This window comes from Papaver somniferum, chromosome 5 (genome assembly GCF_003573695.1).
Source record: "Papaver somniferum cultivar HN1 chromosome 5, ASM357369v1, whole genome shotgun sequence".
Classification (NCBI taxonomy): Eukaryota; Viridiplantae; Streptophyta; class Magnoliopsida; order Ranunculales; family Papaveraceae; genus Papaver; species Papaver somniferum.
In genome coordinates this window covers 130,146,779-130,174,442 of record NC_039362.1, presented here as the reverse complement: position 1 = coordinate 130,174,442, position 27,664 = coordinate 130,146,779, and the positions used below count along the sequence as shown (strand labels likewise).

The 27,664-nt window shown below is 36.8% G+C and overlaps 1 long non-coding RNA gene across 1 annotated transcript; it reads right to left on the bottom strand.

The window, feature by feature from the left end:
- Nucleotides 1–376: 376 nt before the first annotated feature.
- Nucleotides 377–7,185, bottom strand: LOC113282706. Its single transcript, XR_003327115.1, has 2 exons — nt 4,542–7,185; nt 377–1,457 (listed from the first exon to the last, which is right to left on the bottom strand). It is a non-coding gene; the product is annotated as an uncharacterized LOC113282706 (long non-coding RNA).
- Nucleotides 7,186–27,664: the final 20,479 nt, after the last annotated feature.

Below are 27,664 nucleotides of genomic sequence, written 5' to 3'. Positions count from 1 at the left end.
TTTTCTTCATATACAGTCAATGACACAAAGTTCAAGTTCAAAGTTCTGGGAAAACACCACTAAATCGATTGGAATCGACCAATCAGAAGATCTGAATCCGTTTTTTTTTGTTCTTCCAATTTTTGTGAAATCACTTAAATTGGGATTATTAAACCATCATACTTCAGTGATTTCAAAACTCACATTTATAAGAGAATAAATCACTGTTTTTTACCATAAAAAACTATCAATCCAAAGAAATTTAGAAAATAACAGAGATGATCATCATCAGAAAAGAAACAGAGATGTTCTTCTGATACTGGGTAAGAAGATAGAACAGCAGGCCGAGTAAACCAGAAACCAAATTTTGGTGTTATCATCATCATCAACACAACTGAATAACATTATTAGATTGAAATCTTATTAAGAACATAACAAATGGATTGATCAATTGCAATTGTACTAACATACCCACACAATAAAAGTAAATTCAAATTGACGACAGAGAAGAACCAAAAGATAGAAACGAAAAATACTAATACGGGTTATAAAGCAAACCATATACAAGAAATTTACAGACAAACAAAGCAAGAGAATTGAATCAATGTCACATGAGTTGAAAAAAAATATCACATGTGCAATGATCTCTTCTTCGTTTTCTTCTTTCGGGAACTTAGTTAAACATCGAAAATCTCATATGAAATAGATTTTTCTGATGGAAAGTAATGGTGTTGTTGTGCTAAAGGATATTGTACTGGCAGGAAGTTAGTGGTGGGATTACCGTCACTGAGACGGAAAAGATGATGCTGGTGAAAGGAACAAAGACATGAATGTTAGACATAGATAAGGGTTATATCGTCTAATAACCAGAATTTTCCCTTAACCTCTTAAAAAAATTGAACAAGTGGGCTTCATGCATTTGGTATCCTTGCACGCTGTCGACAACTAAATGGACCGATAAATTAATTTCTATACGTCTATAAGTAACTGATGTCAAATGTACCGTAGCTAAACGCAAAAGAATTGTTTGCTCCACGTAATTATTATTATTTTTTTTTTGATAGAACATGAGAATATATTAATTTAAACAATATAAAACATGAGTTCTACAATTTCATTTTTTCCGGAAGTATTAGAAAGAATATTTTTTTTCAGCACTTGTTGTTGCAAGTGTTTCGACATGTGTTGTAGTCTTCTTATTCTTGCTTCTTTTGCTACCGAGTCCGCTGCTGCATTATGATCTCTGTTAATAAATTTTAGCTTGATTTGTGGTAACTTGTCTAGACTAGAAGTAATTTCTTCTATAGTATTCTCCGCCACCCAAGCAACTGCCGTTTCTTTATTGTTAATGCAATCTGACAGAACTTTACAATCTGTAGCAATAAATACACTAGAGAGGATATTGTCTTCTAGCCATTTTAAAGCCTTAAAAAGAGATTTTGCTTCTGCATGTAAAGCTGAGGACGCCCAATTTGAACCTGCAGAGAGATGCATAAAAGTTTCTTATTCTACCGAATATAGAATGAAGGCGTAGCCCATGGATAAGTTTTCTTTGTTAAACGAAGCATCTGTAAAAATAATCCAATCGGCGTTGAAATTGTTCCACGCATTTTTAGTTGCTTTCTTTTTCTGAGTATCTTTCTTCAAATTCTCCTTGTTGTACGGTTGAGCTTGTAAGAATTTCTTAATTTGTTGAATCAAAGCAAATGGGTCAGGATTGATTTTTCTAAAAATCACTTCACATCTATATTTCCATAGGAACCAAATGATTGTTGCAATTTGTTCACAAATTTTTGAGTATTTGGGATCCGATATCCAAATTTCAACCCACTTAACAATTGAGTTTGTGTTAATTTGTGAGTTGACCGTGTTCAAATCGCAGCCAAACCAGATCGATCTAGCGAAATGACATTTCCTGAAAAGATGGTTTTCTGTTTCTGACACTTGGTTATCACATAAAGGACACTCAGCGGAGATCTCTGAGTTGTGGGCTGCTAGTCTGCTATTTGTCGGAAGAGCCTTTTGAACCAGTTTCCAAATAAACAATCTAATCCGGGGGATTGCCTGCAAATTCCAAAGGTTTTTCCATGGAAAAATAATATCCTCCTCATCATTATTATTCTGATTTATGAGGTAATTGTAAACATTTTTTGCCGAAAAAGCCCCAGAAATATGATGTTTCCATCTAATTCGATCTCTCTTATCTTTATGCGGGGTAATTGCTAGAATTTTATTCTTAATTTCTGGTGTAAAGTACTCATCTATTTTTCCGATGTCACAGGAACCGTCAGTATTTAGAAGCTCATGGACCTTTTGAGGCAGTGGGTCAGCCATATCACTTGGTTGAGTTACTATGTCTGCATTGGGTATCCAGTTGTCTTCCCAGATCTTCGTATTTGTTCCATCTTTCACTTTCCATATGTAATTTCCTTTTATAATATTGAGACCTTTCTGAATGCTTATCCAGATCCACGAGAGTTCATAATTTCTTGTCGGTTGGAAAGGATTTGAGCCATGAAAATATTTCGCTTCTAAAAGTTTTACCCACAATTGATCATTTTCTGTCATTACTCTGCTTGCTAGCTTCGTTAGGAGGGCTATATTGAAATTGTGGGGGTTCTTAATTCCTAAACCACCTTGCGTTTTTGGTTTACACATGCCTTTCCACGCTTTTATATAACCACCTTTTCCTTTTGACCTATCTTTGTTCCACCAAAAATCCCTTTGTATTTTGTCAAGCTTATCTGGAGTTTCTTTTGGAAGGCTAGCATCTGCATTTGATATGTTGGGTAAGACTGGAGAATTGATTGGATTAAAACTGTCCTTCCCGCTTGCGATAGCAATTTTGCTTTCCAACCTTGTAGTGTATTGTAGTACCTTTGGAGGAGTGGTTCAAAATTCTCTTTTCTATTTTTGTCGAAGAAAAGAGGAGTACCCAGATACCTATCCTTTTTTGTCAGCAAAGGAACTCTTAAGATTTTTGCGATTATCTTTCCATGTTTTGGGTGGATTTTAGGGCTGAAATAAATTCCAGATTTTTGTAAATTTACCAACTGCCCTGTAATTTCCCCAAATTTAGATAGAATATCCAATAAGTTTTTTGCTTCCCCTAAGTCTGCTTTGGTGAAAAGAAAACAGTCATCTGCGAAGAATAGATGGGATGTAGAAGGGACGTTTTTGTTTATTTTAATCCCCGAGATTTTATTTTCTTCTGTGGCTTTTACAAGGAGCCTATAGAGGACCTCCATGCAGATTAGAAATAGATAAGGAGATAGAGGGTCTCCCTGTCTTAAACCCCTAGAGGTGGAGAAATTTGGACCTGGGGAACCATTTAGGAGAATAGAATAAGAGGTTGTGGATATGCATTGAAAGATGAGGTTTACCCAACAATCGCTAAACCCAAAGGAAGTTAAGGCTTTTTTGATAAAAGGCCACTCCACTCTATCAAATGCTTTTAATAGACCAATCTTGAGAGCTAGAAATCCCTTTTTTTTCTTGGACGTTTTCATCGAGTGAATCAGTTCATGAGCTATGATGATATTGTCTGTTATTTGTCTTTCTGGCAAGAAAACAGATTGATTCGGAGATATTAATCTATTTAAGAGGGGTTTTAGTCTGTTCGCCAGAATTTTTGAGATGAGCTTATAGATAGTATTGCTGAGGCTGATGGGTCTAAAATCTGCTGGGGTTTGTGGAGTGGAGATTTTTGGTATAAGAGTAATAAACGAGTGGTTGAAATCTTTTTCCATAATCCCTGTTCTAAAGAAATCTTGTGTAGCTTTTATTATATCCGGACCTAATATACCCCAATTAGCTTTAAAGAAACCTGGCTGGAAACCGTCCGGGCCTGGAGCACCCCAAGGATTCATGTTAGAAAGAGTTGACCAGATTTCTTCTATTGTAGGAATTTGGGTTAAATCTATGTTTTCTGAGTCTGAGATGCAAGGTTGGATGATTTCTTAGAGGTCCACATTGTAGTTATTCATTTGCGAAGTTCCTATTTGGGTAAAATGGTTGATTAATAGGGAACTGATTTGATCTCGATCCGAGAGCCAGATACCAGATGGTTCTCTAAGAGAATGTATAGCATTGATTTTCTTCCTATTTGAGACAGAGGCATGGAAATATTCCGTATTTTGATCATATTCTCTAAAGAATTTATCTCTTGAGAGTTGATGATAATAGTCATTTTTAATTTCGTATCATTTGACCAGTTCAGCTTGAAGGGTTTTGAGAATATCTATTTTGGACGATATGTTTCCGTATTTATGAATGTTCTCTATTTTGATATTAAGATTTTTGATATTTTTATGAATATATCCGAAGACGTCTGAATTTCATTGGGCCAGATCCGAGGAAAGGGATTTCAGGTTTGAACTGAGATTTCTAGATGAAGAATTATAGGAATGAAGGTTCCAAGACGCCTCCACTAAAGTTGATAGCGTGGGGTGAGAGAGCCAAGACCTAAGACATCTAAATGGCTTATTTATTCTTTTTGTTTCTGGGTTGGAGTCGAAAAGTATAGGAGTATGGTCGGAGCCAACTCTTGTAAGGTGACTTACCTTAGTATTATGGAACATCTGAATCTATTGATATGATATTAAAGCTCTGTCAATCCTCTAGCATATATTCGCCTCTCCACTTCTGCTGTTTGACCATGTGAATGGAGCACCTTCGTAGCCCGCATCTTGTAATCCCAGAGAGTCTATTATCTGAGTTACGAACATTTTGCTGCTTGAGCTTGTACTATTGCCACCTTGTTTTTCTCCCGGGTCGAGAATTATATTCAGGTCACCAGTTAGTACCCATGGCTTTTTAACTTGTTTCGACAATTCCAAAATGTGTGACCATTGTGCTATCTTTTCATTTGCCTCAACTGCACCATAAACACATGTAATATCTATTTCTTTTTCACCAATTGTTGTTTCAAAATGGCAAACGTTTAAATGCGCCGATAGCAATTTTAGCTCTACATTATTGTGCCAGGCTATTGCTAACCCCTTCGCTATACCCACAGACGGGACTATGAACCAATCATGAAAATCAGATTTTTTCAAAGAAAATCCATTCTATCGAACGGGGCTTTTGTCTCGGATAAGAAAATAATATCTCGTTTATAAAAATGACACTATTTTTAGAGAGATTAAATGAGAAAAAGCAGACTAACAGACCAGTAAAGAAAGCTTGATTTTTCACTTTAAGAAAGGAGGGAAGTGAGAATAATTTGGTTTACAAACACAGGGTCATAAGAATAAAGGAAAATCTTATTTACACTCAGAAACAAATTTTATATTGTACTCTGAGACAGCACTATGGGAGCTAGAAAAAAAGCACAATTTTTTTTGGAAAAAGACTAAGCAAGCTGCAAGAAAATGCAAAAACAAAGAAAAAAGAAAAAGAAATGCAAACCGAAATGAGAGCTCATACGCTCTGATGTCAACTTGATATACTCATGTTTATATTAATGTAATTTACTGCTTTTTAGGGGATAGTCTATTCTTCAGATATGCTAGGAAATTCATTTGAAAGGATCTTAAACAGCAATATCAGTTCGAGTTCAATTCAATATTTGTCCCTCCAAGCTCTTGGCACGATAACAACTGAATTTGGCAAAGCCGTAGCACAGGAAAGTTATGCAATTCTGAATTCACCCCATATAAGATAGAAACAAAAACAGGAATACTCCACAATAACCAAAATAACTATGATCTCAAAGGAAACCATTACAGGAGGAGATAGGGATGAAAATGAAATGTGAAATCTTTTGTTGGGAATCAGATTAGAAAATCATAAAACACCCACTCTTTAAATTTAAAAGTCCCCAAAACTCTCAAGAACCAGAGTAAAAACCCTGTGCAAATCAGGCTCATGTTGCAGTCTTTAAATAAAACCTCATACCAAGATTACAGACAGATAAGCTCCTTGAATTTTCCAATGGACAGAATTTTTTTAACACATCATCATGTCAAGCACCTAAACATGGTGATACACAAGACCCAGCTGATAAGCTACAGCATTAAAAGAAATTTTCAGAATTTTTAGAAATAGGGGAAAAAACATCAAGGAGGCCAGTTGAACACAAAGAAACATCACCATGCCAATCAGCGAAACAAGGTGATACTCCAATACACAGCTGAACAGCTACATGAAGGGGAAAAAACTAACACGGGTTTTATTAAAGTTTGGAAACAACATAGGATCAAAAGAAGCACAACATATGATGAACATAAACCAAATCAACAGAATTTTGAGGAGCAATAATAGGGTTTGATTTTCTAAATAAAAACCACAAGCTGAAAGATCCAGGAAGAAATTGAAATCAAAATACGATGGCGTTAAACAGATTTAGTTACTCTTTTCAAGACCAGGGATATGAAGCATTCCTATAGCGAAACTCTAAATAAAGATAATTAGAGTCACAATAATACCAAAATCCAATCAATCAGATTCAAATGGGGGGTGAATTAAAAAGCATAAAATTCCTAATCAAGGCTAAAGATCAATCAATTCTAAGACTTAAAGTACTTATCTCCAGCATCAATAGATAGCATGCAAAAAGGATTTGAGTTGTTGCAGAGACCAAGTTTTATTTCCACCTCCTCAAACTTATTAATCATATCCCCTTATTATTGGAGTAGATCTGATAGAATCGATTAATCTTCATATCATCAACGTCTGCAGGATGCGTGTGAGAAGGGGTTTTCTTCTTTATTCAATTGCAGATCTTCTAAGCAATTCCGCCTCTTGTTTTTGAGAAACATATCCCAAAATTGCAGTAAATCTAAGAATTGAGTATATCTTCTCCATCAGAGCCTATGAGACGGCGAATTAGCCGCTCATGGCAGGATTAAAACAAAGAAAAATCGAATAAAATCGGTGGAGATTAGGGAAGAAAGTCTGGTCGGTGGAGATAGGGATGCTCCGGAGTCTCGACAATTTCATATTCCCAAATTAGTGTCTACACACAAACGATCCCATATAAAGTTCCCACGTAATTATTAAGTAACATTAGGATTAAGGTGACTTTTTTATTTAGCGAGGATTAAGGTGACTTGTAGAACGCAAGTATAGATTTTTATCGAAGCTCATAAGCCTAACTAGCCTTACAAATTGGCTTTCAATACATACTGCTCGGTTTACTTGCATCTTTTAGTGACCAGTATTTTCATGGACTTGTTTCTTATGAGAGTTTAAGGAAATGGTCTTGCATTTGTTTCTTTGCCAGCCCTCATCGCGTATGATCATCTTCTTGTCGCCCCCGCCACTGTAGCAGTCACCGAATTTTTGTGTTTCATTACATGGTTATCATATTCCAGAATAGATTTACAGAAATGTGTTGGAGAAGAAAATGATGTATGCACATCGTTTCTCTGTCGGACCCCACCGCGCGCGGTCATCTAATATTACTTCCAATATATTTTTGGGTTATTGATTTTTCCTTTTCTCCTAGTTTTTTCATATTTGGTCTTTAGTGGCTAAAACATTAAAAATTCAACCATCGACAGCTTTAAAGAATTCATTCATATTTGCTAAATGTCATATGCAGGTTGTTGTGATCAATTCTTAAAGTATTTGCTAAATGCAATATGAAGGTTGTTCATTGTTGTGATCAAATCCCAAGGGACTGGGTGAGATGAAGTCGAGCCACACCAAATAAAAAATCTTAAATATGTATCAGGACAGGGGGAGGCGAAGCCAATGGCGGAACCAGAAATCCTGGTTACCCCTGGCTTGACCATTTTACACTCCCGGTTAGGCTGGCTTAAGCCTAAAATTTGGGTACTAAAATTTGGCACAATAGAAATAGGCTGGTAAAAAAATGGTTTTTATGGGCTTTAGGGGTGGCTTAAGCCAGCCCAACCTAGGCTGTAGTTCCGCCCCTGGGCGAAGCCGAGCAACACCAAATCAAAAATCCTAAACATTCATCGGGACGGGGCGAGACAAAGGTTTTTGGGTTCGCCCGATGCGTAGCACGGGCACTAAATCTAGTTAACATCATTTGTGGTAGAAAAATAGCACAGTAAAGCTCCACTATAGTGATGCCACAGCTCCTAGACATGCTATGACTTCTAAATTTAGGGTTTGGATTGGACTCATGAAAAATTTCAATTTTTCCCACAGGCCAAATCTGTATAGTCAGTGCACGACAAAAATTTTAGTGCTCGATCAACTATCTCAAATTCTATATATTCGTCAAAAATCAATTTTAAGTTTCCAATATGTGTACAAAAAAAACTCGATGATAAACGATTCCACAGTAGGTTCAACTCGCCCGCTAGTGATGAACATCATAAACTTCTTCTTCGTTGCCATCATCGAAGTTAAGAGCATAACTTTGTGCATCATAAGATGTACTCATTCGCTTGCGGTTATTCTTTCGATTGTCGTTGCAATAACTTCCAACCTTCCGAATGAATGTTTTCCACTTTGGTCCCGCTATCAACTCCGATATTTCTCTTAGTTTCTTGCCTCTCTTTACAAACCAATTACTCTGAGTCTCGCTGCTATTGTAATACTGATCATCTCCTCCGTCTTCTTGTTGTATCATACCATAATTTCGTGTACCAGCCCTTTTCGATTTGAAGCAAAAAAGATCAAAACCCCAACAGCGACCAGCACCAAACGTTCTTCGAAATCATCATCGCTATCTACGTATTTGTCGTCTTCATCACCTCTTCCCTTGTCTTCAGCTTCACCAAAAGTTTGTTTCATATGAGGCACTGTTATGGACTCCATGAAACTGTATGTAACACAAGAAGCTTTTTGGAATCAGAAAACGGAGAGATTTTTGAGACTTGAAAAATAGAAAGACTGCTGCTATATAAATAGTGGTTACGAAATTTCAAAGAAACCAAGAAGTTTGAAACAAGTAGAAAACGTGTTTGGAAGTATTTATCGGTTTAATTGAGGAAATGGTTGTAGTAGTAGTAGGAGTCGTACTACAACTTTGCCGGCTTGACCACATATTCATCCAATATAACGTGTTTCGCTTTTTCTTGTTTTATACTTCTGACAGAGATAGGCATTAGCCAAGATCCAGAAGGATGGATTATGAGCTGCAGTTTATCCAACAACTAGAATCAAATCGGGGATTTGGGAAATACGTGTTGCCCACAAACTCGTTAGACCCAAAATATCAGAAAAGTCAATTTGGAAGGTACGAAACTTCCTAGCTCGTAGATATTTTTTGTTGGTCGAAATTAACTGGAAATCAACGGTTTCCGCCTTTGCCGTTGTTTTCCCGAACAGGCCGTTTTGTTTTTCGACTTAGGGCGCACTGGGGCTAACTCTCATGAACCGACCCATCAAGTTGGACAGGCCCACCAACGATTCAACTTGCCATTCTCAAGGACAAATTCAACCTCGGTTCTATCTAGGAGTGTGCAACGGACGTACGGATGCGGATTAGGGGTCATCCGCGTCCAATCCGTCAAAATTGCGGGATTTGGAAAATTCAACCGTGTCCGGCCTAATCAGCCGCGAATTTGAAATCCACGGATCAGCGGGTGATACAGACCGGATGTGGATTAATCGCGCATTTAGCCAAAAGAAAAAATATGTAAAACAATTCCATGGTGATTGTAGGTAGGTGCGACTTCTCGTCCTTGTGTTCGTTTGATAAGAGTCCAGGTAATGTTTAGCTTTGCTTTATATCATTTACCCTTTAATTATTACGAAGCCCATGCTGTCGTTTGCCTACTTTCCTGGTTACGGTCATAATCGTACTGCCTCTCTAGGTCGACGTCTTCCGTGATACTACTGATGAGGTCCGTCGGCTTTCCGTATACATTTACATAAACACTTGTGGAATGGTCATTTAAAAAAGTTCCATTCCTTTTAAAATCCAACCGGGGATTTGCAAATAAGAATAATAAACTTTATTTTCTAATCATTAAATGAATCATTGAACTGAGAGTTATTCGAGAAACTTCAAATTAATTTTACCTTTGGATTTTTATCGTTTGCATGTTAGTATTGCGAGAAATAATAACTTGAGTACAAGTGAGAAATCAACAGTGAAGCTTAGTTCGGCTTTTGTTTCTTCACATAGTTTAGCTGGCTCATTGCAACATTTTTTCAGAATAAAACTATGAACTTTGCCTCTTTATATGATGGTGCTTACCGAAGAAAGTTGAGAAGAATTAGGTCCGAGAAAGATAGAAATTTATATATAAAACTGATACTTCCAATATTATCCTTATTACTTTTATTAATTTACTTTATTATCCTATAGTGCGGGTGAATTCGCGGATTTCAACGTCCAACCGCAGCTAAACCGTTAAAAATGCGGATTTGAGAATTCCATCCGTGTCTAACCCATAAATCTTACGGATTGCGTTTCGTGCGTAATTTTGCGGACGGATACGGATGAAATCCGTGGTTCCGGATTTTTTGCTCACCCCTAATTTTATCCATAAAAGGAAATATGACACTCTCTATTGAGAGTCTCATGAGCCAACCCATCAAGGTGGGCAGGCCCACCAATGATTCAACTTGCCATTCTCAAGGACAAATTCTACCTCGGTTCTCAATTGAGAGTCAGTCTTTGTACATCTCGCTCGCAGAGGATATGGGAATTAAGGGTGAGCATGGGTCGGTATAGACCGATTTTCATCGTCCGCATCTAATCCAATTCAATATGGATTTAAATTTGGCACCCGCATCCAATCTAGCATTCAACAGATTTGCATCTGATGAATGCACGAATGAACGAATTGGATACGAATAATCCAATAAATTTTCTTTATAATTAAATGTTTTAATAGAGAAAGAAAGTTTTAGGTGTGGTAATTTTTTTTTCTTTCTTAGTTTATTTGTTGTTCTCAAAAGACGACAATACAATGTAATATGTTGAATTGTAGGAAACTTGGGACCTAACTAGAAAGGGCCTAGCATTGTATAACTCTTTCGAGTTAGCAACTTGTTAGAGTATTGCTCGGTCGAAATCACAAGTGTTGTTATTTCAAGCTTGTTGTCAAATTTAGTTGTCAAAATTATATCTTGATTTCTAGTCTACAATTAGTTAAGTCTCGGTTTGGGATAGAGGTAGTTGAGAAACGAACCAGTCATCATTTGCGTTCTACCGTTTGAAAGCGAAGATCAATCGAAGCTTTTGGAAAACTTCATCAACAAAAGGTAAGTGAAGACTGAACCACCTGTTTCTCAAGTTATATTCACTTTTCTATCCCTGAGACGTCTGTCGTATAACTAATTAGACTAGCTTGCATAGAAAAGAATTTCGGGCCAAGAACTAATTATTTGTTTACGAATTTCTCGAAATATAATGACTAAGTTTAATGAACATTTGTTCATACTTGATGTAGTGCACGAGATGGCTTTAGGTTACCATGAGGAAAGGGAGCGCCGAGCACGTGGTCGTCTATAAATTTGGAAGTCTATCATAGTTTGGTATGTTTTGGTTTATTTTAGCTTAAGAATAATGAATATATTCTTGCTTTATGGCTTGAACAGATATTCTCATTAAATGTTTAGATTTTGGTGATCTTCAGATTTAGTTTTTAAGTTATGTGAAGCCTATATTTCAAGGTTGCGTCAATGATGTCAAGGTAGTGAATTAGAGATGAATGAAAATACTTCCAGTTGAGAAGTTTTTATAATAGTGTGTTGATTCGGTCGTTATAGTACTAACATCCTACACCATTTGGTATTCAGAATCTGGGTATTGATCCTTCCAACATGGTTCGTGGTAGAGGTCAGGGTGGTCCTCGCGAAGCTTTGGTTGATGAGGTGATGGAGAGAACTAGGTACGATGCACTCTCACGCGCGGCTGAGCTGCTTGCCGGTCAAGTAGTTATGTTGCTATAATGACATGAGCGTCGTCGGCTTCCTACTGATGAGTCAGACATCGAGCGAACCGATGATGATGATATTGAAAACCCATTTGATTATCGTGAACGGGGGAACTTGCATCATGAACATGAGTCTAGAAGGTGGGAACCTGCATTCCGCGTGGAGATTCCTGAGTTTCATGGTAGTGGATTGACGCCGGAAGATTGTATCGACTGGTTTTCTACAGTGGAAGAAGTGCTTGAGTTTAAGAGGGTATCGGCTGCTCGTGTGGTTTCTCTTGTTACTACCTGCTTTCGAGGAAGGGCTGTTGTTTGGTGGCGGCAATTGAAAGAAACGTGTATACAACAAGGCAAACCAGCGATTTCATCTTGGGCTAGGCTTGAAAAGTATATGCGTGCAACATTTTTACCTTTTAATTACACTCGAGAGCTATATATTCGTCTTCAAAATCTTCGTCAAGGTTCTCGTTCCGTTGACGAATATACGAAGGAATTTTATGATTTGGTTACTAGATCGGGTATTATGGAGCCCGAAGAACAACTTGTTTATCGCTATATAGGAGGTTTGTGTCAAATATTTCAAGATACTCTGAACTTGTTTGATTATTTTTCTGTTTCTGAAGTCCATCAGCGTGTGTTGCGTTTGGAAAAATAATGGACCCGTCAGAATGTTACGTCTGTTGTTAGTCACCCTCCTATGGTCCCGTTACAGAATGCTTCCGCAGTACAGGATGTTAGTTCTTCGTCAAAGTCTGCTTCTAACTCATGTTATCGTTGTGGAGAGTCTGGTCATTTTGCGAAGGATTTTCGCAAAGCCGGAAGGCCTTACAATTCCTTATTAGTGGACGGTGATGCAAAGGATGAATCTATCGCTGACACTAAAGATAAAACGGATGTGCCACAAGAAGTATTTTTGACTGGAGATCAAGGTGAGTGTTTGATGGTTCTCCGTCGTTCATTTTTGACTCCAGAAAATGATGAGCCATGGGTGCGAAAGAATATTTTTCAGAAAACTTGTACTATTGGTGGAAATGTTTGTCGTATGATTATCGATTCCGGCAGTTGTGAAAATGTCATTTCGGAGGAAGCCGTTCGTAAGTTGAAGCTAACTACTGAAAAACACCCCCATCCTTACTCTCTTCATTGGCTTAGTAAAGGTTCAGAGGTAACTATTTCTAAACGTTGTCTAGTGAATTTTTACATTGGCTCTTTATATCAAGACAGTGTTATGGTGTGATGTTGTGGTCATAATTTGTTTCCACATGCGCCTGACTTGCAACCGATTCATGTTCCCGTTGAAACATTAATGTGGAAACCCCCAGGAGTTCTATTTACTACTGGCCAGAACTTGTTGTCCTCTTCCACTAAGTACAAGTCATCTACTGATTTTCACAGTCGCCAAATGGAGTTTGTTATTGGTGATTTTGTTTTCGCGATAATTCCCAAAGAGCATTTTCGCAAGATTGGCCCTTTGGAAGTCATTGAAAAAATCAATCCCACTGCCTACCGTTTGAAGCTTCCAAGCCATATTCGTACTGCAGATGTCTTTAATGTACGTCACCTTATTCCTTACGATGAAGACTCCTTCGACGGTGACCCGCCTAATTCGAGGGCGAATTTCCTCCTTCCAGGGGAGAATGATGTAGTGCACGAGATGGCTTTAGGTTACCATGAGGAAACGGAGCGCCGAGCACGTGGTCGTCTCTAAATTTGGAAGTCTATCATAGTTTGGTATGTTTTGGTTTATTTTAGCTTAAGAATAATGAATATATTCTTGCTTTATAGCTTGAACAGATATTCTCATTAAATGTTTAGATTTTGGTGATCTTTAGATTTAGTTTTTAAGTTATGTCAAGCCTATATATGAAGGTTGCATCAATGATGTCAAGGTAGTGAATTAGAGATGAATGAAAATACTTCCAGTTGAGAAGTTTTTATAATAGTGTGTTGATTCGATCGTTATAGTACTAACATCCTACACCAATACTTGATCAATTTCGATGGAGAATAATGTATTGTTCGGAACCAAATCGTGACTCAAGTTTATCATTCGAAAATAGCCTGGAAAAGTGATATGTGTCATTGATGTTATTCGGGAATGCTTCGAATTGATATAGAGAAATATAGAACTACTATATTTGGAATACAAGACAGTGTTATCATTCTTGCAGACTGGGGATATTGTTATAAGTCTGAAGCCGTATTACTAGAACTAGTACACGTAGCAGAGTAGTTATAGATCGACTTAAAGATTTGTGTGATACGCATATTCGTATGCAAATCATGAGAAATTTGTTTGTTTCGTGATCCAGATAGGTATGCATATTCGTATACAAACCATTTTGAAACTGCGATAAGGGAACCGGGTTTAAGTATCCAAACCGGTATGCGAACCAATACAATTTTATGTTGTTGAACCAGTTTAGTACCCAAACCTGTACACAAACTGAAAAAGTTCTATGAACTCCGAAACCGGTAAAGTCTTAAGGTTTCCAAACCGGCTCGCAAACTAAAACAGTTCTTTCAACTCTGGAACTCAGTTTTGCACCTTAGTTTGCACACCAATACGTGAACTGAAAAAATATGTCAACTTCGGAACTCGGTTTTTCTCATAAGTTTGCAAGCCGTTCCGCGTACCATGACTCAGCCGATTCACGAACGACTCATGTATTTGTACTTTGTGCATTTACCAGCTATGTCGATTGTGTTCAATTGCGATTAAATTATTTATATGAGATAATTTGCATTTATCAATTCTCTAAAACACTAGACTTATTTGATCACTTGATTGTGACTCAAGATTAAAGTCTCTGTGTTCATAAAAATGAGTATTAAGCTTTTAAGTTCAAACCGGCTAGTTTCGGCTAACCATGTTGAACATAGCCTTTGTACACAGTTTGGTTACGGTTTACCTAACCAGAGTGTATATCTTGTTTATGTGAATAAGATTCAAAGATTTCACCTAACGGTGAATATTGTTTGCTTGGTTCCAAAGATATCTTAGCATAAACCTAAATAAACCTAGGCTTTGAACTCTATATAAGGGGAACTCTTGGCAACTGGGATCTTTGAATCCTGACACTACTTTTTGGTGTGTCCTAGTTGTATCTATAATCGTCCTCTCCAGAAAACCTTTTAGGTTTGGCGACTATCAAAGACTTCATTGGGATTCGTGAAGCCAGGTCCAGTTATCTTTTATCTTGATAACTTGAGTACTCTGATCTTGTTCGATTGTTGATTTATCACTTAAACAAGATAGATAGAAATCATAAAGTTCTCTTCGTCTCAACTTTGTGATTCCACAAGTTTTATACTTGTGAGGTGAATAATAATCTAGGCTGCACCTCGGGTTGCATAAGTCCGGATTTTGAGGATAGCTAGACTTTATCAAGTTGCTATCGATTTTCATCACCTTGATCCTACATTTGATTTGATCTGTTTCGATCGTAAATCTGGAAATCAATTATACATGCTTAATCTGTGGGAGGCAAATTTGGTTTACAGTCTTCAATTGAGTTGAAACAACTTTTAGTTGGTGTGATGTTATCTAAGGAAATCAATTGCGTGGAGTCCTACTGGGATTCAAGAGGCGTAAGGAGCGCGACTGTACCTGAATCAGTGGGAGACCGATTTTGGGATCAACAACACTCTATACCGAAGTTAATTGGTAGTAGGCTAGTATCTGTAGCGGCTTAATACAGTTTGGTGTTCAATCTGGACTAGGTTCCGGGGTTTTTCTGCATCTGCGGTTTCCTCGTTAACAAAATTTCTGGTGTTTGTGTTATTTCTTTTTTCGCATTATATTTTTTATCTTTATAATTGAAATATCACAGGTTTTGCGTTGATCAATTGGAGTAGAGATGTCCGACCTAGTTTGTTGGATACGACTTGATTGATTCTTGGACGTTGGTCTTTGGTACCATCCAAGAAATCTCTTTGTGATTAGGTTCATGGATTTAATTTTGTAAACGTTCTAATCGCAAGAGAGATAGAGATATAACTCTAGACACTTTCCTTGATTGAGTTTTAACTCTCGGAGTTATGTTGAGTTTGTCCATACAGATTGCCTATGAAAAAGTTGGTGGTGTATTTTGGTACCCCCAGTGTTTTCACAACAAATTACATGATACATTGAAATCAAGCCCACCAGAGAACAAAGTAATGAAAAAGGAGTGTACTATTGGAGTTGCGACTACAACTAGGGTGAACATTTGGGATCGAAAAGAAGCCGTCACATCTCAAGTTTGACTATCTGCTAATCTAATGGGTTTTCATGTTCAACGGATTTTAATAGTTGCACCCAGACATAATTCGTAACCCTTTGGAGTTTAAAAGTCTCATCCGCATCCGACCCACTAATGAACGGTCCGGACATCCATTCACAAAAGATACGGTTGGGACGGATAAAATCCACGGATTCTGGACCAAATTCTCACCCCTAATGGGTATCATTGTTGTATAAGACAACAGAACCCATCTCCCCCTTAATGCTCCGGATTATGTGAGGTAGAAATAACCGTTTATTCCCAGAGGTAGTGGACTTCGGACGCTCTAATCTTGTCACCCCAATCCTAACACTAACTGGTTCAATAATCCCCCACCCAAACAATTCATCCCAAAATTTTGACGAGTCAATTCTTTTTTATCCAACGATCCAAAAAAAAGTTTTTTTTCTTCTGTTAACCAAAATATCCCTGAACTAATATGTTATTTTTTAGGAGAGAAAAATAAGATCGGAAAAATAGCAAAGAGATGGAGATAGGAGAGAGACAATCTCAAACTGGACATTCATAAACAGTTGATTCATCTAAATTTAATTCAAAACAAGCACAAATAACCTAAAAACCATCATCAACAGCGCTTGTCTTAAAGATCTAATGGAAATAAGTGATGAAAACTTGATGAGCATCATCATCAACAATTAAATATAATGATTTTCGTCAGCAAAAATGATTATGAAGATAAGTTTCATCTTCCACTTATCACTTTCATTTGATCTAAATTTATTAGTTTAACCTTTTCGAGACTGAATTTCGGGTCAAATATTTTCTAGGATTTTTATAAGATTAAACTCAAGTTTTATTATTCACATTTCCAGTATGAAATTATAGAATTTTGATTTTTTTTTGTTTTGTTTTGTTTTGGATTAGATCTGAAGGATACGATTTTAGATGAGATTCATAGAGAGAGGCGACATGTTAATGAGATTCAAAGATCGACTTTTGTTTTCAGTTTTCTTTTTGATTGATTAAAAATATTTATTAATTGTTTGATCACTTGTTTCAAAAAAAAATTCTTCAGTTTTTAAATTTTCTTGTTTCATGTTTTGATTTATTTTTTATATTCACAAAACTTTAATAAACGGAGAAATCACATGTTTTTATAGTTATGTTTTTGAAATAAAGCTTAAGCATACGATCATGACTGGACCTCATGTATAGATATATATCATTGTTTAAATTGATGCTCGATTTTGTTATTTCTTTTTGTAGATACGTACATGTTTGCCAACTGAAATGCTATGTGATGAGTAAAGTGGAAATTGAATAAATATCTCTAATTTCAATGACCTTCACAAATATCTGTACATTAGGCATATATACCCTCCACCTTGCGGAAGGAATCTAAAAATAAAATCATTCCATTTTTACCCCATATTAAATTCTCACTACATCACCTATTTCCTTTCGCATTTGAAATTCCCATTATAGATATATGTCTTTCTCTATCTCCAGCCACCACTGTCCACAACCACCACCACCATCACCCTCACCACATATGTAACTACCACGACCTCCATTTCTACTAACTCTCCACCACCATCTCCACCATCAAAAACAATCTACTCCCTTAAAAAACGTAACCTAGATAGATGTCAACAGCGTTCGTCCTTGAAGGTTTGCTGAAACTCGAAGAGAAGCATTGATGCGATTCAACATTAACAAATAATTTATCATAAAAAATGATTGAATATAAGTTTCGTTTATCATTATCCTTTTAACTCAATAGAAAGCTTCAATTGATCGATTTCAGGTTTGAAATTTCTGAAAGTTTAATTTCAACTCAAATCTTTCATTCAATTCATTATCAGAGTGTATATCTATAATTATCTGTTCCTAATATTCATTTTGAGATCGAAAAATCTCGAGCAAAAATAATCGTCAAGGTTTTTAAGGCTCTTGCCTAAATTTTGATTTATAATCTATCATTAATTCTGATCGACAATCAGTTCTAGGACTCTAAATTAGTGAATCCTTATCACTATTACCCATCAAATCAATATGAATTTGATTTACTTTCAAGTTTTGATATAATATTAACTTATGTTTGTTCTTGAATGATTGTTATAGCTTCAATAGAAAGGTTTTTGTTGTTTCCAGCAAATTGCAATAAACAAGGTTTTGATATTTTAAAAATCATGTTTCTTCATTTGTATCAGGAATAAAAGTCTATCTCACTGATGAAAAGGAGATGATAACGTAGTGGTGCTTGAAATAGGCAGGAAATCCTAATGTTATGGGATGAAAGTTATTGTTCCGGTTATCCGTCTTTTCCCCTGTGAAGGAATTCCTCTTCAGTTCTCCTTTTAATTTTTGAGTTGTTATCCTTATAATTTCTGTTGAGAATGGCAGGTGGTGGGTTGCAAATATTTTCTTAACCGAGGATTAACCTAAGCCACTGGTTCCTATCTTTCCTTATTTTGCAAAAATTCTGGTCTCTCTCATGGAGAAGGCGAGTGATACATAATGTGTGAATTTGTCCTGATGTGTTTATTTGTTCTAAATACAACTTGTTATTATGTCGTATTTGGCTCAATGATTTGAACTCTTTATAGAGTAGATACCGTTGTTTTCTTATGTTGCATGAAGTAAATATAATCTCATTATATTCACTGTCCATACCCTATATAATATAATATAATATAAAATAAATGTTGGTTTTGTTGCAGATTGATAAGAGTTTAATATTATTTACAAAGAGAGATGGAAAACTGGCGATTACTGGTACTGAGTACAAATGGCTAACTGCTTATCTATTTAGACTTTAATTTCTTATGTGCAACTAGTTTGTCAAAGGAGCCGATTATCTCCACTTTGGGGGATTGGGTATGTACAATGCCCTGTATTTTGAAAATAAGGACCAACATCAAGAACCAACAACCTGACAGAACCAGCATATTTACCAACAATGTTTATTAGGCTACAACTTTCCAATTTCATGAAACACTAATTCAATACCAAGAGATAAGAAACTAAAGAAAAAAAACTTACAACATCAACTGATGGATATCTGATTGACCTGGTGACCCATGAGAAACATTCATTCCCATAATCATAGTTGGAGTATCATTAATAAGGGGAATGGGAGGAACTTGCTCAACAACTAGCAAAGAATTCGTACCCCTAATCTAATAAATAAAGAGAAACAAGGTGGACATACAAATAAGAGATTAAGACCATAAAAAAGGGAAGAAGGGGAAAAAATAGTAGTAGAGTACACGGTTTACCTTCGTATTGAGTTTCAAAAGAACATTATTAAGGTACTGATCATTTATCTTCATTGTGCAGATACATTGTGTGACAATACCTGCTTCAGAAAGACATTTCTTCTAACAAGTTCTTTCATAATGCTAAGTAGAACATTCAAATTTTAAAGATGATTAATAAAAGGAAACTTTGTGTTAAAACCATGTTTTAGAGACCAAACCATAAACATAAGAATTCCACTCTGCCAAGGCACACAGAAGAAATTTAGAAGGACCAGGTAACTTATGTTTTATATGTTCAAACATCATTTCAACCCTGGTAATATGAGATAATCTCCTAGATTGCTTCTATTCCTCCATAAGAAAGTATGGGCCCTCCATATTCTACATGGAGTGGAACCAGATCAATACAGTGCATCATAAAGAAGAATTACTCAAAGTATGGATGAAATAAGTTAGGAAAGTCAGAAAACTCACTACTCCTGAATTTCTTGAAAAATCTACAAGCTCCCTGGAAAGTTGACTAGTGATTGTATGTTATTGACTATCATGATTTATTAATTTATGGAGATATTTTGTAAAACTGGTCGTAAAACATACGGTTGATGTGTTTGGGTCATAAACTGCGCAAAAACTACCATAATTGTCTGTATTTGTTGCTAAAATGCCCTTGCTAAAATGATTAATGACATCATATCATGAACACTGTTTAAAACCCCGACCAGAAACATCTTCCTCGGTATTAACTCTTCTTATTCGTTCAATCTTGTATCCTCCCATGTTATTGCATCAATAAGATTTATCATCACTATATCTCTAAAAATATTAGCAACCTATAAAATAATTGAATCTACACCAATACATTAGATTTCTTTCTCTCGATCAATCCTTTGCATCTCAATCAAAAAAGAGAAATAAAAACTTACTTGAAATTAGGGGTTTGCTACTTGCTTTTTTTATTTGCAATTGAATTCAAAATTGTTTTCTTCTTCTTAGGTGCCAACTCCCGTCTCACTATCGGCAGAGAAATACAAGAACTGCATCCACAGTTGAACTTGAAAAGCTTTAGATCTTTTCATGATGGTAAGGATTCTCATTTCAAGTCCTCTGAGACTTTGAGGTAAAATTGATTAGTCAGATATCAGTTGTGTTTATATGGAATTATGGAATGATTTCACGAATGTAAGATGTTGAAATTGGGTTTCTGAAAAAGTCAAATTCGTTTTCTTTTAATGATGTTATCATGTCTAAATTTTCTCCTGGAACTCCATTATAACCATACATGGACATGAGCAGTAAAGAAGATGGAAAATGACGGAATGATACGCTTGATAATATTTAAACGGTCAAAGTAGTCAATTAATGGTCAAGGTATGTGGCAAAATAATGTCTTAGATTAGTCTACGACCCAAACACATTAACGACATGTTTTACGACCCAGATTCTAATATGATCGAAAAATACGATTTTTTTACAAAATATCTCTAATTTATATAATTTGTATGTTATGTTTATCAATTACTTATTTTATTAGCACTTTCCTTCCCATCGCCTCGACATCTTTCTAAACCTTATTATCTATCACCTTGACATCCTTCTCTAGAACTATTCTATCTGTCGAATGTACAGGTGCACATCACCTAAGTTTATTAATTCTATAGATCAACAAATCTGATCTAATTATAAACTCATTCTGATTAATAAAGCATGACATTGAACTTGATGACATTTACAGAATATTCAAAGGTAACAACTAGATGACCGCGTGCGGTGGGGGCCGACGACGAAAGAAACATGATAGTGCGGACAAAATGTGCCCGTGCAAATTCTGCTAGCATCTTACACATCATGGAATGTAAAATTTCATATACCTGTATTTTCTTTCACCCAAGTAAACAAAATGTACCAAAGTAAATTTTACAAGCATTTTACAGTACATTTTAAACACTAAGAAATATAGCGCATTTTTAAATCAACGCCAAGTACGTGTGAGTCAGTGTCATGGGTTCGGAACTATACAAACTCATTTTTACACCACGTGTTGTCATATGCTAATGCATAGTCAATACGTGTTCAAGATAGGAGGGATAAATTGGTAGACAGTAACTGAATTTGTTAATCAAAATAACCAAGATTGTTTTGTTTTTGCTTTCCACCTAAACCGATTCTTTCTTTTACTTTAATTTTCTCTCACAAGCTTGACCCTACTGATGTGTGGTGGTGAGGGAGCCTTTTACTTTGTACAACGCCTTTGGAAGAAAAAAAAATAGTATGAATTTTTGAAGCTACGAGTAACTGTTGGAATATTTTCAACACCGCTTACCAAAGGGGGGTCCTGGGGGGCATCGCCCCCCAGGCTGTGGTCGACCTGACAGGTCAGGTCGTGGGGGTCCAGGGGAGACCGCCCCTGGTGGGGGTTTCAAGGGGGCAACGCCCCCGGAAGAATTTTTTGAACTGACGGTTTTATTTGGCCGATAAAAGCCTGTTCGAAAATTTCGAATCCAAAAGACACCATTGATGTCTGTTGATGAAGGAACCCGACGTTTCGTGAATAGAAACCTGTTGGCGAATAAAAACCTATTCCCAACAGGTGCAAAACCCTTTATAAATAGCTTCTCCCAGTTTCGTTTAAACATATAAGAAAAATCAATCTGTTTTCTCTGTTTCAAAAAGCATCATCAGAAATCAGAAATCTCTTTGTGTGTTCTTGATTGAATCAAGGGGTACAAACCTTGAATTCAGTTTTCGTTGCAGGGCTTTCATTGTATCCTGAAGGCAATATTTCGCATACCTGTTGTAATCGCCAATTGTTATTGGGAGGGTAGAAATATTTGTCTAAAAGAAATTTATACAAGCCTTGAAAGTTTTGGAGTGCAACACTTTCTTCTCTGATTCATTCATCCTTTGTGAAACCCAATTTTTTCCAACAGTTTTTAGACAAATATTTCTGGCAATGGAGGGTGAATCTTCGAATTCGAATGCTACTGCTCAATCTCTGCAAGTGATGAACCAAACCTTTACTCGATTGGAACGTTTTGATGGTGAAGGTTTTACCCGTTGGCAAGAGACTGTGAAGTTTTTCCTGATCACCATCAAGTTGTGGTACATACTTGAAGATGGATTGGAGGAAATTCCTGCTGCAACTGACAATGACACTGAGGAATTGAAGGCTAGACGAAAGCAGCGTCAGGAAGATGATTTCATGTGTCGTGGTCATATTTTGAATGCTCTGGACAAACATGTGTACAATGCACATCGGAGTATTGGGACTGCAAAGGGATTGTGGACTGCGCTTGACAACAAATACAAGATTTCTGAAGCAAGCAACAAGAAATTCCTGATTTGCAATTTCATGGATTTTAAGATGGTTGACAGTAAGTCAATCATTGCCCAGGTCAGTGAACTTTTACTCATAGTTAATCACTTAAGGATGCTGGAATTGATCTTGTTTCTGCGTTTGTTGTTGGGGTTATTATTTCTCGTCTCCCCCCTTCTTGGAATGGTTATAAGAAGAAACTTAAGCATGCTGAGACTGACTATGATTTAGAGGCCTTACAACGTCATCTTCGCATAGAAGAGGACTCTCGTAAGCGAGAACTTAAGGATAGTCCACATTCTGAAAACCATTCTAAGGTGAATAGCGTAGAAGAATCTAAAACACCGAATTCCTTGAAACCTAAGAATGATACTCAGTTTAAGAAGCATCCCAACAAGAAGAGTAAGAAGAAGGGCGCTGTCGGCCCTTGCTACTTCTGTGACAAACCCGGCCATTTTGCTCGTGACTGTCGTCTCAAAAAGAAACAACAGCAGAACCAGAAAAAGGAGGCAAATATGGTCGATGACAAACTTGTGATCGTGGTGCAAGCCGCCAATGCTGTTGCTGAAACTGGGGGTGGATGGTGGTACGACAATGGTGCAACCATCCATATCTGTAAGGATAGAAATCTTTACAAGACATACGAACCGGTTAGTGGAGAAGGAAACGATGTTGTCTCCGCAAACGGTCAACGCAGCAAAGTTATTGGGAAAGGCACTGTTGAACTCTCGTTTACTTCGGGAAAGACTGTGACTCTTACTAATGTTTTACATGTCCCTGACATCGTGAAGAACCTTGTTTCCGGCGACCTTGTAATGAAGGCTGGATTCAAGACGACCTATGAGTCTAATAAGTTTGTGTTGTCCAAAAATGGTGTGTTTGTTGGACAAGGATATGCTTTTAATGGGATGATTAAGCTTAATTTAATAAATAATGGTTCTGCTTATATTGTTGACTCTGTTAATTTATGGCATGGTAGATTAGGGCATGTGAATTATGGTTCTCTTAGAAACATGAATCGATTAGGCTTGATTTCTGATTGCAATTTTGATCATGCTTCTAAATGTGAAATATGTGTGCAAGCAAAGATAACTAGAATTTCCCATAAGTCTGTAGTACGAAATTCTTCCTTACTTGAATTAGTACATAGTGATGTGGGTGATTTGCATGGTTCTGCCACTCGTGGTGGAAATAAGTATTATGTCACTTTTATAGAAGATAGTACTAGATATGCTTATACATATTTAATGAAATCTAAGGATGAAGTCTTTGATAAATTTAGGATTTATAAAGCAGAAGTAGAGACACAATTAGAGCACAAAATTAAGATTTTACGTTCTGATCGTGGTGGTGAATACTTTCCTACTGAATTTAATTACTTTTGTCAAGAGCATGGTTTAGTTCATCAACGTACTGCACCTTACACACCTCAACAAAATGGTATGGCTGAAAGGAAAAATAGAACTTTGATTGATATGGTTAATTGCATGCTTATAAGTTCTGGTTTGCCTAATTCTTTGTGGGGTGAAGCTATGTTGTCTGCATGTTATATTTTGAATAGAATTCCTTTGAAAAAGAAGAGTGTTTCTCCTTATGAGTTGTGGTTTAAGAGGAAACCAAACTTGAGAAGACTTAAAGTCTGGGGTTGTTTAGCATATGTTCGAAAGCCTGATCCCAAAAGACCAAAGTTGGGAAACAGGGCTTATAAATGTGCTTTTGTGGGATACTCTCTTAATAGTATCACCTACAGATTTATAAACCTTGACACTTTTGAGATTATAGAATCTGTATATGTGGAATTCTTTGAGAACTTAAATAGGAACAGTTCTCAAATGCAACCCATGGAGAATCCATTGTTACCTGATATAGAACCTATGGAGATTGATAACAATGATGAAAATCCCTCTCCTACTTATGACAATGATATTTCAGTGCCTACTGAAGATATCGAACCTAGAAGGAGTAAGAGAGGAAGGATTGAGAAAAAGCCTGATCCAAACTTTATTTATTACCTTGTAGAGGCAAATAAGAATAGAATTCTTAGTGTTAACCAGTATGTTATGCATACTGATGATGACCCTAAAACTTATGCTGAAGCCATGAGTTCTAGAGATGCAAATTTCTGGAAAGAAGCCATCAATGATGAAAAGCATTCGCTTTTGACTAACGGGACTTGGGTATTAGTAAATTTACCTCCTGGTGCTAAAGCAATAGGAAGTAAATGGATATTCAAGAGAAAGTTGAGAGCTGATGGTGAAGTTGATAAGTTTAAGGCAAGGCTAGTTGCCAAGGGTTATAAACAAAGACATGGTATTGATTACTTTGATACATATGCTCCTGTTGCCCGCATCTCATCCATTCGTTGCTTGATTGCACTTGCTTCTATTCATAAGTTGGTTGTGCATCAAATGGATGTCAAAACTGCTTTTCTAAATGGGGATTTAGAAGAAGAGATATATATGGAACAACCTGAAGGTTTCATATCACCAGGCCAAGAGAAGAAAGTTTGCAAGTTAGTGAAATCTCTCTATGGTTTGAAGCAAGCCCCTATGCAATGGCATGAGAACAAACATAGGCACAAAGATATACGTGGTTCGGTATGATTACTTACGTCTACGGGATGAAAGGATGAATGTTATTATTTCTTTTCTTTGATTACAAGATGTTCTCTCCTTCTCAAATGGTGTAACTCTCCTTCTCAAATGGTGTAACTCTCAAACTTTCCAATGTAGTGTCTTGTTTTTTTCTCTCTTCCAACCTGCCTCTCTCTCTCGACCTGCCCTTATATTTATAGGCCAAGATCGACATACAACAGAATTACAATGTTGGTCACATTACATCAATTTAGCTGTTTTCTATCGGACCTTCACTGCTCGCCCGACTTTCTGGTTTGACCGATAGTTCTTCACCCGAGGCCGAGTCTTAATCGTCTGGTTAACACGATGTCGCCCTTTTCTTCTTCTCGTTCCTTTGTTTGACCATCTCCCTTCGTCTGACCGAGTGCTTTCTGATTGTTCGCCGACCTGTCAGAGGATAAGGATCACGTCACATCTGACCCACGTGGTACCTCGCTCCTTGCGTCGTCTGGTTCTATCTTGTGCTTCGCCGCTCTTTGTTATTTGGTGTATCACAGCTTAGGATCTTGCCACCTAGTCCTGTGGATTATCTACACCTACAAAGACCAAAACCAACAATTTCTGGGTGAAACAGACTGCTAGGTTTTGATACTGTTTATATGGACATTAATCAGAAAAATATTGTTCAATTGTCCATTGTGGATATTTCACCCACAAAAATGTAAATAGGCTATATATTTTAGCCTAAAATGCCCTTAAATATTACTACTCATCTACTAATACAACCATACTGATTACATTTCTCCTTGTTGTCTCTCTAATTAATCAAATCTTCTTCATGTAAAATTCTAGCTCCTACATATTACCAAATAATTAAACAATTATTAACAAACATAAATTAAATATTAGTATATTTTTATTGCAAACAATAATCAATATTCAGTACTGGAATCATAAAACATAATGGAAAATATGGTATTGTTTTCTAATCAATCTAGTAGTATACCTCTCCCTGTAAAGGTTACATCTTGTTGATATGAATTTGTACATCTGTAAAGCTTCCGGTTACTGGACTGTCTGAATGGACATTTGAATGCGAAACTACGAGTTTTTCGCAGTTCCTTTGCCTTCATTTAAAACCACCACCACCAGAACGGTGTAACGGTCATATCATGTGATGGTTGTCTCCCATCCTGAGGTGGAATGAACATGATTGCTACCTCATTAGGGGGGGGGGGGGGGGGGGGGGGGGGGGGGGAGCTCCTGAAATGTCTCTGCAGAGCTTCCACACCCTGCACACAATCATAGGTGGAAAACATATGGTCAATAGAAGAGGTGAACACTTGTTATGAGCTGCCAAACCTCATAAAATGATGAAATCAGGTTACCTGAAATGGTGCGTATATTACTCGGCATAGGCTTCGACCAGAAAAAACTTGTTGCTTAAAATGGTGTTCCATGTGGAATCTCCATGCAGCTTGTGGATGGATACACTTCCAAAGTCGCTGCAATTTTGTTTTCATCCAAAGCAGGAGCAACAACTTGAAGTAGAAAATATCAAAAGCATAGAAAAATAGAACTCTTACCCTGAGGCTAAAGTGAGACTAAAAAAGTCATAGGCTGAGTTCCAACTTTTGCAATGCATATCGAGCAAGTGGAGTAGTCGGGTTGGACTAAAACAAAAACAAACGTATTAGAAACTAAACCAGAAACACACTTCATGATTAAAATAATAACGATAAGGTAACCGTCTTTTACAACCTTAGTAATGTCTTCTCCTCTTCTAGCTACTCTTATCTATACCATCTGTTGTAAATCTTACTGTTTTCACACCTTTATGCCCATCAAAACACCAAAGAAAGACTGCAATTTGATGGTGGTATTGGAATGGTTATGTTTTTAATGCCAGTGTAAGTGGTGGACTTGGTGTAAGCTTTTTGCGCCTACTTTAATCTGACAATCACCAGTCCAACACCCCCCACTGCAACCAACCCCAACAAATCACCAGTCCAACATCCCCATCACCACCACTGCGTTTCCCCAAGTATTTGTTTTATACTTCCTATAGATGTGTCACAATATCAACATTCAAACCAAGAATTTTGGTTATTTAATGGGCATAAGTATTTAAATAGCCAACCACCAAGAGTTGAAACTGATATATCTAGCAACCCTCTTTGGAACCTCCAGGCACTGTGTTGTATCATTCCAAGCTGTTGGAGTGATAGGTTTAGCTTCTACAAAAATTAACAACCATTTTTGATTGCTTAAATTTCTGTTTATGTAGGCCTATTAGTGCAACGTTTTGACATATATGTTGTGCATTACATACCGACAACTAATTATTAACCAAGCATTGGTCAAAATGAATGAACAATTTTGATAGATGCAATGTAAAAGTGCAGATGGAATGGAAGAACCAACCTGGTGAAATTGGATTGTGTTGCTTCCAACGTCCATGACATTAAAAAAAATCTAAAGAGTACCAACATTCCTA